Below are 14,019 nucleotides of genomic sequence, written 5' to 3' on the forward strand. Positions count from 1 at the left end.
CCAAAGCTCAGTAAGACCCACAATGAGTTCAGCTGGCTTTCGTTGTTCAGATTTACCTTCTAAAGGTCTGCTAATTGGTTCTGCTCTACAGACCATTGCTAGGCTGGAAAGCATCAAGTGGTGTGAAATTTTACTGCAAAGCAGTGTAATTATGACAAAAATAATAAAAGATGATAAATATCATCAGTAGCTGCTTTCTGACTGTGGCTGCCACCAACCATAGCTGGTACTTGCCATTTACAATGTTGGTAACTGAACAATACTATTTTGAGCTTAGAAATAGTTCATCTACTTTCTATGTGCTATATTTATCATTCTCATTCTCAGCACCTAAAAAGTGGCAGATCTCCGGGCCAGAAATATTTTGTTAATCAAAGAGGGTTCTTCCATCGAAAGAGCTCAGGAAAGGCCACTCTCAATCACTGCTCTGTCTGGAGGTTCTGCTGTTTCAGGTTTAGGTCTGCATGAGACCGCAAAGATCTTGTTCCAGGCACTGCTCTTGGAGCAGGACGTAAAGTGCCTTCTGATTCCCATACAAGAAAATGAGCAAACAAAAAAATCTATGAAAAAAATACTCGTGGAATAGAGTGTTTAACTGAGCTGGTAGTGGGCTAGTTTTTTGACTTGGCTTGATCTTTATATTTAAATGAGAAAGGAATAGCATTAGCATTCACTGAATATTTTGACTGAGATAATCATCTCTATTGGTAACATACTTCCTTTAAACATCTGTAAGGCAATCAATTGGGAACTGACGTGGTGCTTTAATCTTACTTTACAATCTATCTCTTGCTAAGTTTAAAAATCATAACAGAGAAAGAAGTAAGACTTTTGTGGAGGTGAATCTCCTCTATTACGTACTCCTTTAAAATATATTTTAATGCTTATTTTCTGAAGAAAGTTTTCCTCATGGTCGATGTAAAGCAGTGTAGCTCCACAGTATTCATTAGAATTAAACTGACTTAGATATCAGGGAGGTCAGGAAAAAAATACTTCAGTGAAAAAATACACAGCTAATAATTAAAGAAATGCCTTGTTTTTGTAAATCATTTTCCAAGTGTTTCATTAATAGTCATCAGGGCGTTAAAGTACAACTTCTTGAGACTGCAGTATAAGCTTGCAGCTGCTCTTCTGCGAGCATCGCTACAGTGGACACTAAATAGTCAGAGCACAAACACTATCTCTGACAAACTTCTAGAAAAATAGTATTCCCAAGGGGATTCTCCTTTCAAAAACCATCAAGTGTCAAGAACCTATTTCAGGTTCCCTTCTTCAACCAAAGCTGGTGTAGCTGCTAAAGAAACAAAAATACAATTTTTTTCTTTCCCTTCCTAATTACAGTTTATAAACAAAAACAGAAGTATATGTAACTACCTATGCTAGAAGTAAATTCCCAGCAACTCACCTCCCAAACTTGGGAACATACTCTAAAAATACGTGAAGCTTTTGAAACACTATATGCAAAATGCGAGCCAGGGCATTTTGGAAAGGCGGGAGCAGCTTCTCAGCTGGTCTGAGCCATCACGACGCTCCGATGGCCAGCGACAATTTACACCGCCTGAGTGGCTGTCCAACGAGGCCCTTCCATCTCTTCCAAAACCGAATTTTGCTCGTTGGATGAAACGCTCAGCTCCAAGCAGCCACGGGTGAGGGTACATTGCAGTATTCCCAGCCAAGGGGAGACACAAGAGCCTTTGCTACTGCTTGAGCTGGATAGACAACTTTCTCCTGGCTTTCTTACCTGTCTACAAACAGGACTCCTGATAAAGCGATACTGAAATATCAGAGGAGCGGGTGGTATGCTGATAGCTTTGCTATGCCCACGACGTCTTGTGTAAGAGGAGCTGTGATGTGGCGTAACCTCCTCAGCTTTAGCTATTTACACTGGAGCGTTTGCAGGACAGATACCCAGCGTTTTACATGTTTCTCTTCTGTGAGTCAAAGTGTTGGCTAGTTTGCAAGCAGAGTGGGCACGGATGTTCTGCAAACCGCTCGGTAAATAATTACACCCAAGTTTGCATTAACTGCTTTTCCTTTCTGCAGTGTGCTGATGGAAGCCTGCAACTGGTGAGCATCTGCAATGGGTGCTTGTTTTTCTCGTTTTTGTCTCACTGTAGGCAATTTAATTACCAGTGCCAAAATAGGTAAAACACTATTTGTTCCTGCTTTGACATTTGTTAAGGATTTTTAAGCATTAAATGGTAAAACAAGAGCTATAGGTGTGGCTTTAGGTAAATAATCCCAGTAACTGTAGCGAATGATGAAAATACTACGGCAAGATTTATGTCTTCAGTGTGATAGCAAATACACCAACTCTGTTCCATTGCAGAGTCTTTCCCTGTGTCTGTCTAGTGCTTGCTGTGTTGAGCAGCTCCTGCTGTCTGGAGGTGAACAAACTGTGCCCATTAGAGAACTGGGCAAAACTGTCCAGACAAAAGAGACAAGATTACTTTTGACCATTGTTTAAAATAAATATAGCAAAAAACAGAGTTCTAAGAATGATGTTCATGCCTGGAGATGGATTCAATTTAGGGTTAATCTGGGTTTTGAGGCTTGAATGAGAAAGTTAATTAAGACAAGGATTGTGTTCAACTGCAGCAAAATCTGCAGGAATTTCAGGCCCTCCTCGCCAAAACCTCCTAAGAATCACTGTTTTCATGAGATTATATGTATAGTATATACAAATGGAAGCAGAACATATGCGCTCCTCCAGGCTTGGAAATGACTTAGAACCAAAAAATGAGAGTTCAGGTTTCAAAATCTAGCTTAGCTCATTCTTCCCTAATGTTAACAAATTCAAGAAAGAAAAATATATTAAAACATTATGAAAGTGCGAGAAAACAGATTTAACGTGAACCATGGAAAGATGATGGTTCTTTACCACTGGCCCCTGCCTGTGGCCTATTTAACTTGCTACTAGTAAACATGGTCTTCTGTCAGTCATAAATTGCTCAGCAATGTGATATATTGCTGGAAAGCACTCGGAAAACTCTCCTGACTAAAGTGCAATTTAAAGATCTAGTCTTACAAACAGCAGTATCTTAGCCTGCAGCATATAAGGGAATCTTTTTTTATGATTTTTTGAGCAGAGGTACCATTCCTTTACGGGGTTATTCAAGTGGCTTACAACATTTTTGATCCAAATCAAGTTAATTTTTAGTTTCTCTGAAAAATCTTCTGAAACATTTCCTTGAAGACGAAGATCCTGTTACATGCTGCGTATTATGGAAATTAATAAAGCTAATGAAATCAAGTGCTGTTGGTTCACATGTGATTCATCAGTCACACATCTCCTTTCAGCTAATTTGCACAGGTTTTGAACCTACTTCTCACTTACACTACGGGAGTGAGACTTTTGTGTAAGAACTCCAAGTATGAAAAAGAATCTATTTTGTGATGTACCATAAAATATCTAATAGCAATGAATGATTACAGGCGCGAGAGCTATTTTGGCTGGAATCGTGCTGGTTCCCCAGGCCCAGGATTAACACCCCTTTCCCTGTGTCTGAAGAACGTAGCAATTGCCAGGATCCTGCAACCAGCAGTGACTAAAACCAGATGTTTCAGCACAAGAAACCTCTCATTAGGCTCACGGGGAACCAGCCTGGAGAAACTGGTTTGCCTGTTTGTTTATTTGTTTTCACAAAGGGGAGTGCAACTGCACCTGAGTGCAAATGCAGATTGGGTTTTTTGAGTGTCATGTTGATACAGCAAAGCCTAAAGGAAATGACAAAAATACCCAGCCAACAAACAGCCTTACTTAGTTTGTGGTTTTGGGCCTGAACTCCAACCCTTGAGGCTCACTGAAGGCAAGTTCACTTTAGACATTCTACCCTTTGGAAACTCTGCATTTTGCAGTAAAACTCCCAAACTGATGAGGCCTGGTAGACCTCAAATTTCATTCTGAAGGACTTGTGTACAGTAACCTTCATAGGCAGGTATTTAAAATCATGTTGTTGCAACATTAAGTAAGAGATGATAAGCTAGAGCTCTCAACACACCATGGGCACGCGTCTTCAAGTTGGACAAGTTCTTAAACAGCAGCAGCAAAGCAGGAGAACACGCGGCGCAGCTCCGGCAATGCCTCGAGTGAAAACACCACCCAAAATAAGAAAGACGGCCGGCTGTGTGTATTCTGGCTGTGGATAAAAGAGCCTACTTCAGAAACCAGGAATGAGGCGAAGCACCTCGCTGAAGCTTTGAAAGTCAAGGCCTTTCTGGAGGCAGCCCAGTCACGGCGAGGCCCCTCCGAGACACGTGTAATGAATGAAGGGCTACCACTAAACACACAGGCAAACAGCCCAACATTTTCAACCATGAACACATTCTTCACTACTTCTTTTCCCCATCTTCTATATGTATATGGCCATCATTTTAACCATAAAGGTATTCTAGGAGCACAGGGTGTCCCTGCCAATAGCGTTATCTGCTGAACTTCAAGCAGGGCACTTCACCTGGCCCGTGCCATTGGTGTCCAAAGCACAAAGTGGATTCTTCCTGAAGGGATGCAGAAGAGAGGAGACTCCTGAATAATCCAGAAAGATCTCAATTACGCTGAATCCAAAACCATCACAGGCAGAGGGAGAGCCCCCACTTCCTACCTGCCGAGTTAACCACAAGCCAACTCATCAAGATTTGATTAGAGCAAGAAGATGCTCACAAAAGGTGGGATCCCAGAGAGTTTATGCATTCTCTGCATGAATAATCCCATGCATCCCTCTCTAACACATCCCTGTCCAACATCATATCCTACATCTGGATTCTGGCAGCTGGAAAGGTATATTCAGATATAGCACGACACAACAGCACAGAAGAGCACTCCAAGTATCAGTGAGATTTAATGGCTTTTCTTTCTTTTTTTTAAGTCAGGGGCTTTTCCATTTAAAAACAAAATCCCAGTGAAATAACAAGTGCTTAAAACATGTATTATTTATTTTTAACAGAATAAAAGAGCCCCTACAGTATTTTGAAAGAACGTCTGTTTTATAGGTCTGCAGTGATAACATGTTGGAAGTAACTAACAATTATGTTATTTTTGTCCTCGCTAATAATGCTCAGGGAGCAATTGATGTTTCTTTTAGAGTTAACAAGAAACATTTGCGGCAAAAGCAGGAACTGTGGAGATAAAGCAATTGGCAAGAAATAGTATGTTTAAATACCATAAAACAGCCAGTATCCAAACAGGTGTGAGATAAAGTGGTATAAATAAACTACTCTGTATGCAGCCCATCACACAGCAGAGTTGTATAAAAAAATGCATGAAATAACTTCACTCCTATTCAGACAAAAATATAACAAAAACCATCCCTGTGTCTCCTAATTAGCCTTAGCAGCTGAGAAAACATTTCTCATGTGGAAATTTCTAAAAGTTAAGAGTTGTTCTATAAAAATGAAAAGGAACAAAAGAAAAAACCCATCAGACAGACAAGCCTTTTGGAGAAGCCATATCTGCATTTGGGAAACCTCTCCAGCAGTCAAACCTCTCCACAAGTTGAAACCAGCTATTCCACACTGGCTGGTGGCACTGCAGTAACTAGGTGACGTCCGTGTTATTTTCCTTGGTGCTGCTTTCACAAACACATGGACGTTTGCCCTTTCTTCGTCCAAACATTTGGTTGCATTAAGGACTGTTTGGTTTAGATTAAACATTTTCTTTTTTTTAAGACCAGTCAAATGCAAAGTAAATCAGCACCAACAGACAGGAGGTGAAAATAATTGCACACGCTCACGTGACTGATAAGCAGAACTATGGAAAATGGTTCACAGCAAAATCCACCTGGTTTCAGTGGCTCTTACAAATTATCAGCTACGATGGGTTCATCGAAAGGTATGTCAAGATCCATTGACCTTTTGGGCAAGTTAAACTAATTGTGCCATAACATTTTCATTTAACCAGTATGTGAATTTGTTCAGCATGAGAATTATAGGTGACCTATCATGATTTTTATGATTCTTGCTCACTGTCCTTGGGTTCTTTTAAACTCAAGTTAAAATAAGTGAAGGAATTTACATATTAAAGAGCACAGGTAGAAGCCCCTACAAAGGGAAACTGCTAAATTTCCGACAGGTTTAGCAACCACAGCTTTCAAATGTTCCTCTTTGCAACTCCCTTGTTCATGAATCAGATCCCTGAATCCAGCTCTGTGCTGTCCAAGCTGTGCAATGAGCCAAGGAAAACTGCGTTTCTTCTGCAGCTGCAGCTCTGGCCCGTGGAGCAGAGCACAGGTTGGAAAGGGCCACCTCTCCCCCGACAGCCTCTGCAGACAAACCTCTTCACAACTCGCGTTACCTATAGCGTGGAGGAGTCTCCAAGCACAATGTCCTGGTTCCCACCTGGCATTAGCACTAAGGGAAACAGAATTTATATAACACCATTATTTGCTTCTCCCCCGACAGTGTGCAAACGTCCTGCAGGAGCAGAAATGTTTAGGGAGAAAGGCACAGAGCACTGAGACACCCAGAAATGGGAACACTGCTGTTTCAAGTTGGCTCTCTGCTGTTAACCACCGAGAGATACGATAAACTCCCAGCACTGCTGCTAATAAGTGAAGGAAAGGAAGCCAATGTTCTTTTATACTCTGACACATGGGGCGTTTTGGTTTCACTCAGAGTAGCAAACCTTCTTTTCCTCGTAGCAAGTATTATAAATAGGCCCACTTCTTATCAGATCCTCCTCTTAATGTTTTTCATTAGAAAACCACAGTTAATTTTAGATAATTGTTAGAGATAATCTCAAATTTGTGTGTAATGTATGCCCCAGTTCTAAGAAAAACATGACATTGGGGAAGGTATTGCCTGCCTAACAGCTTTTCATTTACAACACTGCTCTGAGATCTCTTGTTCTTGTCAAATGAATTCTTGTGCCTTAGACATTCAGACTCCTATCTCTCAAAGCAGATAAAATTTTAACTTGCTTAGTATTTATTGTCTTCTATATTTTGTAACAGCTTCTGAGCAGTGTGTTCAGGGACTGAGCACAAGTTCTACCAAACAAGAAGAAAAAGGTTTCCAAGCAGCGTGTGCCAGAATTTGCAGTGGCATATCTGACTCTTTAAGCTTTCCTGGGGGAGTCAATTTTACTTTATTTGACAGCAGTGGCATTTTCTGCCAGAAGAATAAAGACAACAGTTGTTTAAAAAGGCACATGTGTCACCCAGCACTATCAAACAATCTGCTCTGAACTGCAGGAGATTTAAGATGAAGTGAATAGATGAATTCCCAGTACCAGGGAGAAAAGCTGTTTCTAACTCCAGAGAAGGAAGGAGGTTCATCTGTCAATAAGAAAGGATTAAAAGTGGACTGCAAACATTATGTTGAGCTTTCTGGACAAGAAGCAATACTAAAAGCATAACAAGAGTCTAGGAAACAAAGTTTTATGAGAACATGGAAAACTGAGCAAAAAAGTAGGTTTCTGTTCAAAGCATATCCTTCAAGTTCATTTGATTCTGTTCGAAAGGAAAATTGCAAAATGTTGCTTGAATAGTATTAAACATATATAAAAAATATGCAAGATACATAGAAAATAAACACAGTGAAAAGCAGCCTTCTATTTTAAACAGCTAAATAAAGGCAAAGGTTTCCTCAGGTGCCACAGGATATTCTGAGATAAACATGAGGGATTTGAGTATCTTGGTCTTCCTACCCCCAAGCAGATAGCTGGACTCCTTGAGCAATGTTCATTTTAACTTCTGAGGCTAAATGTTAAGAATATTTTTGTTGCTGAACTCTCACAACATTTTGAATGCTGTGTTTTTCTGGGCAAATTAATGGAAAGAGTTCTTCTCGGCATATGAAAATACTAGGAAATTCTAATATCATGAACTAAATTCCAAATCTGCCTTTAGTAAAAGCCAACTTCCTTTACAAATTGGCTCCTTCTCACTGGCAAAGGTGAGTAGGGTCAGGCAAAAGAGCAAACACTCTTTGCCTACTTTTAACTTTGTGAGGAAATTTTAGTTCCCATAAATTTCAATACGTTTTGCCTTTAATTGTGAAGTCCTGGCATATTTCTAATAGCAAGTTTTTTTAAACAAAGTTCAGCTCTGCTATTTTATACTCTCTGTTTATGGTATGTGTGAATGGACATGTATCCAAGTTTATAGCTGATAACCCAATCAGAACGTCAGCCTGACTAGATGTCTGGAAAATTTCGGGATCAGTCCCACTTTTCCACTCCCTGAGGTCCATAGAAATCCATAGCTTAGAAATCTTAAGACAGACCATAGTGTTCTCACCCAGTGTTAATCGTTGTTTCAAACCAGCAGGCATATGCTTTTTACTCAGATGCACACCTGCAGAAAGCAGCTCACTTCCATACCTATTAGTGGAGGAGAATAAAGTGAAGGTTGCTAGCTTTATTTTCACACAACAGTTCTGCTAGTTAGCCTCATTTCTGGTCTTGTTGTTCCTGTCTTGCACCTCAAATGAACCACAACTGCTAGTAAGATCTGAAGGTGGGGTGTTTTTAATAAAGTGATACATTAAACTCATTTTCACCTGTGAGCAGAAGCCTTTCGGTGCAGATTTAAAGAAGTTAAATGTTAATGTATGAATGACACAGACTAGCTAGCCTGGCGTATTGTAGAGCAAAATATTCTGCTCTTCACAGCTGATTATTCTTGTGGCTGCATTAGCAACTTAACAAATGAAAGGAAAATACAAAAAACCCAATATATTAAAGAAAAAACTTCAGGCTCTATAAAAATATCCACCAGGTCATAATATATCAATACCAGAATAGAGCCCTTCTTGCATTAAGATTTCAAAAGTAGAAACTAATGGGTTTGCAGAAGTTTACTGGTTCTTAGTGTCAGCATAAGACTTAGCACTAGCCAGTCCCTTTGGGAAGGGCCAGGACTGAGCAAGTACCTCACCTTAAGAAACTTTGTAAAACACACAAAGAAAAGGTCTCTATTTCCTATTTCAAACTACAGATACTCATTTGATAGCAAGATGAATTTGACCGGAAAGTCTCTCTGGAAAATCACAAGGGTGAACTTTAACCCTGTACAGCTCACTACCTATTTAATAACGTGGCAAAGAGGCCAGACCATTGGCTGTGCTCCATTGTCCAAGGACAAGGATGATGTTAGTTTTTATGAGGCACATTATGTTTGCTGAAGCATAATGCCAAAAGAAATTGTCCCTTGCCTCTCATCAGAGCAGCTGTCACAAGAGGGTATGGAATACATCTCTTGATGCACAAATATCCCATAACAGAAAGTTAAACTCCCATTCAGATAAAGTCCTTTTTTTTTTTTTTTTTTCTCCAAACATCTGTGAGATGACTTAATTTCAGGAAGATGTGTGGATTCCTTCACCTTTGCTGTTGCTGGACGTTGCTGTCCTTCCACAAGCTGCTTGGAAAGCAGGATTCCTGAACGGTCCTGCCAGGGCTATGAACTAGCCACGCAGATGGCATGAAATCTGGAATAATGATTCTTTTTTTCAATCCTCCCAATCAGACCCCGGGCTGAATTCAACTGCACCACAGAAATGAATCAAGATCACCAACTTCAGTGGGATTCAATTGGACTGATGGCACCAAAAGAGAATTAAATTTTAGCATATTGGCTCCAATTTCATTTCCTCCACAGGAACTCTTAGCACCCTCACTTGTAAATGGTTACCAGCTGCTTTTTGCATTGTAGAGTCGCACAGAACAAAGGTTTGTGGAAGTCAAACCCACTTGTGGGTTACCTACAGCTGTGGGGCCCCATATGGAACACGGCTGTATTTCATCGTCCACCTCTAGCGCAATCAGAGCCCAGTAATGACGAGGACCAAAAATGCATCCCCCTTTCCAAGTGCAGCATACCAGAGAGTGGTTTTGGCCTCGCTGCTCTAAACAAGACACTGATTAGCTAGTAATCAGCCAGCGATTAGCAAAGACAACTGGGTCACTTGCAGTTCAGCGTTGCTTGGAGGCTCAGGAACGCGAGCAGCGTGAGCAGGGCTCCTGACACCAACGTCCCGCTTCAACCAACTTGGTTTGGAAACCAGTTTGGGTCCCACACAAGTTTTAAGCGAACATACTGCAAAATGAGAACCATGATACTGATTGGCTTTATAAAGCATCATAAGGTGTAGGTTATTCATGATTTTTAAACAGTTTCTCTATGTAACACTATCACTGATGTGAGGAAGAGCCATCTTTTATTCAAAGACTACTATAAACAAAATCCACCATGACCTACAGCAGTCTAATCACTGGTCATTTGATATCAGATCGAGGTACCAAAGACTGGCTGAGAGCCGATCTACATGCAAGGCAGTTATGCAGAAACCTTTTCTGAGCACAGACACACCAAGAATCAAACCTGCAGCTAATTTCAGTCAGTCGGTTTTCATTAGGGACCAGCTGACACTCCATGTATTCGTGAACTTCCTCCTGTTCCAAATCAAAGCTTGTATTGACTTCGGAGAGTCAAAGTTACATCCTGTGAAACCTGTGAGTCCCACAAGTTCTAAACTTTTACTCTTTGTGCCACAATCAAGGAAAAATTGGGAAGAAAGTTCTAACCACTTTAAAAACTGGGCTAAATCTATACCCAAGGCAACTGCACAATTTTCACATTACCTATTGCACCTAATCCAATTGCTCAGCAGGAAATATCCACCATAGTTTATTAACTCATCACGGGCCATGTTTGAAATCTTGTTCTTTATGCACAGTGGCATAAGAAGAAGTGATAGGAACCCACCCCAAAAGAGAGGAAAGCAAAAATCTCCAGTCATGGTATTACTGGATAAAAACAGAATGAACTGTCTATGTACTGTCACCATCAAGCCCTCCTTGCTAAAATGGTGCCCATCTATTCCTGACAGTCAACATTGCTTTAATTGTATCAAAAAGCTCTTGATTTTCTTTGAGTTTTCATTTTATTAACAGTGCCAGAAACTTGATCTTTAAGGCTCTACCTAAGGGTTTGCAGAAGGTCTGGTGAACAGCACGGCAAAGCTGCTTGCATTTCCTGAGAATATGAATTGTCTGCAACTGGACTTCTTCCTACTTCTGACTTGGTCACTGTTGACTTTTATAACGATTTTCCTGGAATGGTATATGACACTTGAGATTCTAATTTTCAGCCAGGTTTAAAAAAAAAAAAAAAAAAAAAAAATCCTCTATGAATCTGCCCTCTTTTTCTTGCCATATCTTTAAGTGGGTGTTACAAGAAAGCAGCCATTCAGGCCATTCAGTTATTACAACCAATGACTGTTTTGTTAAAACACAATATTTGAAGTAAACATATTTCAGAATATGACCCAAAGATAAGCCAAGCCTAGAAGCAGGAAGCACTGAATGCAACTAGAGTGAAATTAGACTAGAATAAATATGGACAAATCCTTAAGGCAAGAAACAAATTTTTTGTTTGTTTGTTTCCAGTCTCTAAGACACTAGAAATATCCCGCATGGCAACACTATACAATACTTGAAGCCTGATTAGGATACAAAACCAAGTCTGTTGATGCTGTCCTGGAGACTTTCCTCATGCCAGGTCTGCATTTGATCCCCAACACTAGGCAAGCTTGCTAGCCCTGAAGAGTAAAGCAGGTCTTGCTTTCATCAGAAGGTGGCCCTGGCCCTACGTGGGACATAACTGCTGGTTCAGGAGATGGATTCCTTCCCTGAAGGCATCTCCATTGCAGGGACTACTACCCCTGAACATGGGCATTTTGAGACCAGTGCCACTTAGAAGTCACAAAGAGCAACTAGTCCTGGTCTCATCCTCTCCCACAGCATTTCTTCCTTCCTAGGGAAGCAAGAGGTACAAAAAACCCTGGGATGTCCCCTCTGCAACAGGATATGGAGACACAGCTATCCTGCTCAGCATAAGAGAACACGCTTTGATTTTGCCATGTGCAGAAATGCAGAAATGTGACCTCAGATTTAAAAAACAGCAGTGAGGCATATAGAGACTTACAGGAAATAAAGCAGATGAAGAGGAGAAATATTCTAAGTTTTTTTCCTTGCCAAAATCACACATATTCACAATGTCAGTGCCAAGTCAGTGCCTGTTCTCAAAATAATACCTATAGGGCTGAGGGAAAACATCACTGTAATTATTACAGAATGATTAAAGAGCTGTTATTTGAGAAAAAAAAAAAGAAAAAGCATTGGAAGAGTGGGGCTGATTTACAACAGTGCCACTTTTAGCAAGGGACAACATTGTAGAAAGGGGAAGAGCAGTAGGGGAAAGCAGACAAGAAGGTGATACAACAGCAGGCTGTGTGCAGGAAGCAGCATCTTGTACAAAAACCACTCAGTTCTCCACTCAGATGGAAGTGGTTAAGAAATGTGATCAACCTTGTCTCTCTTTTTCCTTCCCCACCAAAACACCTACCTTACCCACTGTATATGCAATGGGACCAACACAGTGCTGCTGCACGGGTCCTCCCGTGCCCAGAAAGAGCATCGTCCAAGCTCAGATGGAAAGCTCTTATAGACCCTTATTGAGCAGGATGCCTAGGCTATTAACTGCATTTCTTTGTCTGCTGTTGAGAACAATTTAATCTATATGGACCACAGAGTCTTCTGTAACCTTCAACGTGTGCTTTTAGTTAAGATAAAGCTGTTCTTGAGGTTAACTCAAAGCTCTTCAAGGAACTTTGGCTTTAAATCCCTTGTCATGTTTGGGCTTGAAGTGTCCTTACGGAGGTGGACACGGCAGCCCTGAAGTTCAAGGTCAGTAAACGGAGGCAAATAAAAGCGAGCGGAGCCGTGAGGGATCCCCCCTTGGCATGGAGGGTGTCTGTGCTGCAGCGTGTGCTGGGGACAGCCGTGTTTGCACCGCTTCCTGAGGGGATTGGGATGGCTCCTCTCCCTTAATTCCAGCAACCAGGAATGCTTAGGAGGGGTTATGCAACAAGCCCAAAGCTCTGCCTGGCTTGAGGGAGGCTGACTTGACACTGCGCTGGGATCAACACTGGGATTTGGGATCTGAATCCTTCAAGCATTAAACAGTTTGAGGCAGTCCACTGGAAGATACAGCAAAGCCAGGGCAAAGATAACAGCTGCGTGAAGAGACAGACAGACAGACAGACCGAGCTCGCTGCCCTCCCCAGCCTGTTCGTTCCTATGGGGCTTATGGATTTTCTTGCCCGTTGTTGTTAAAATAATCCTAAAATTACCATTGAGCAAATCTCCTAAGAAATACAGCCAGAATATCGGTTTACGTTGCGAGAGGGCCCTGTGCAAACCGAAAACGCTGTCCGCTTGAGGCTGGAAGCTGCCCTCTCCCCCGCAGCACCTCTGTCATGTGTTCCGAGTCCGGCGGGGCTAAGAGGCTCTGAAAAACCCAGGCACTGATTATACCCAGAGCACAACACAGCACTGCCTATTATGGAGCAACTTAGCCGGTATATAATTACTTTTGAGGAAAATGCACTGCAGAACAACATCAGTTCTCAAAGATTTAAGTTATTAAGGAAGATTAAGGAATTTCACTCTGGAAAAGAGACTTCACAGTGACCTAATTGAAGTTTTTAGCATTCTCAAGGGAACTAATAAAAATTGGTTCATGCAAATTCTTCGTACTTTCAAAGAACACGAACACAAGAGAACATTATCTTAAAAAAAAAAAAAAAAAGAAATTGAGATCAAAAAGAATTTAGAGAAAAAAAAAAAAAAAAAAAAAAAACAGAATAATTTGTATTAGAGGGGACTATTCTACCAGGTCAGTTAATCCATCCCCTCCTCCCCTTGAATCACAGAAGGATTGATTTCCTTATCCTTAAATAATCCCTAATAGATGGGTGTCTACTTGAGCCAATGATGACAATTCCACAACCCCTCTTAGCAGTCTGTACTTTCAGAAGAATAAACATATTGAATAAATTATTAAAAGAGGCCACTGTGGGCAAGGAGAATCAATGAAATCTAGGGAGAACTTGTTAATACAGAGTGGGGGCTGAAAGAGCACAAAAATAAGCTCATTAGATGAATGAAAGATGAAAATGGCAGAAAAAGAACAGAATCTTGTGGGGCATTTTTTTTTATTCTTGCATTATTGTTTTCCC

This window comes from Nothoprocta perdicaria, unplaced genomic scaffold (genome assembly GCF_003342845.1).
Source record: "Nothoprocta perdicaria isolate Ctin4 unplaced genomic scaffold, notPer1 scaffold_18, whole genome shotgun sequence".
Lineage (NCBI taxonomy): Eukaryota > Metazoa > Chordata > Aves > Tinamiformes > Tinamidae > Nothoprocta > Nothoprocta perdicaria.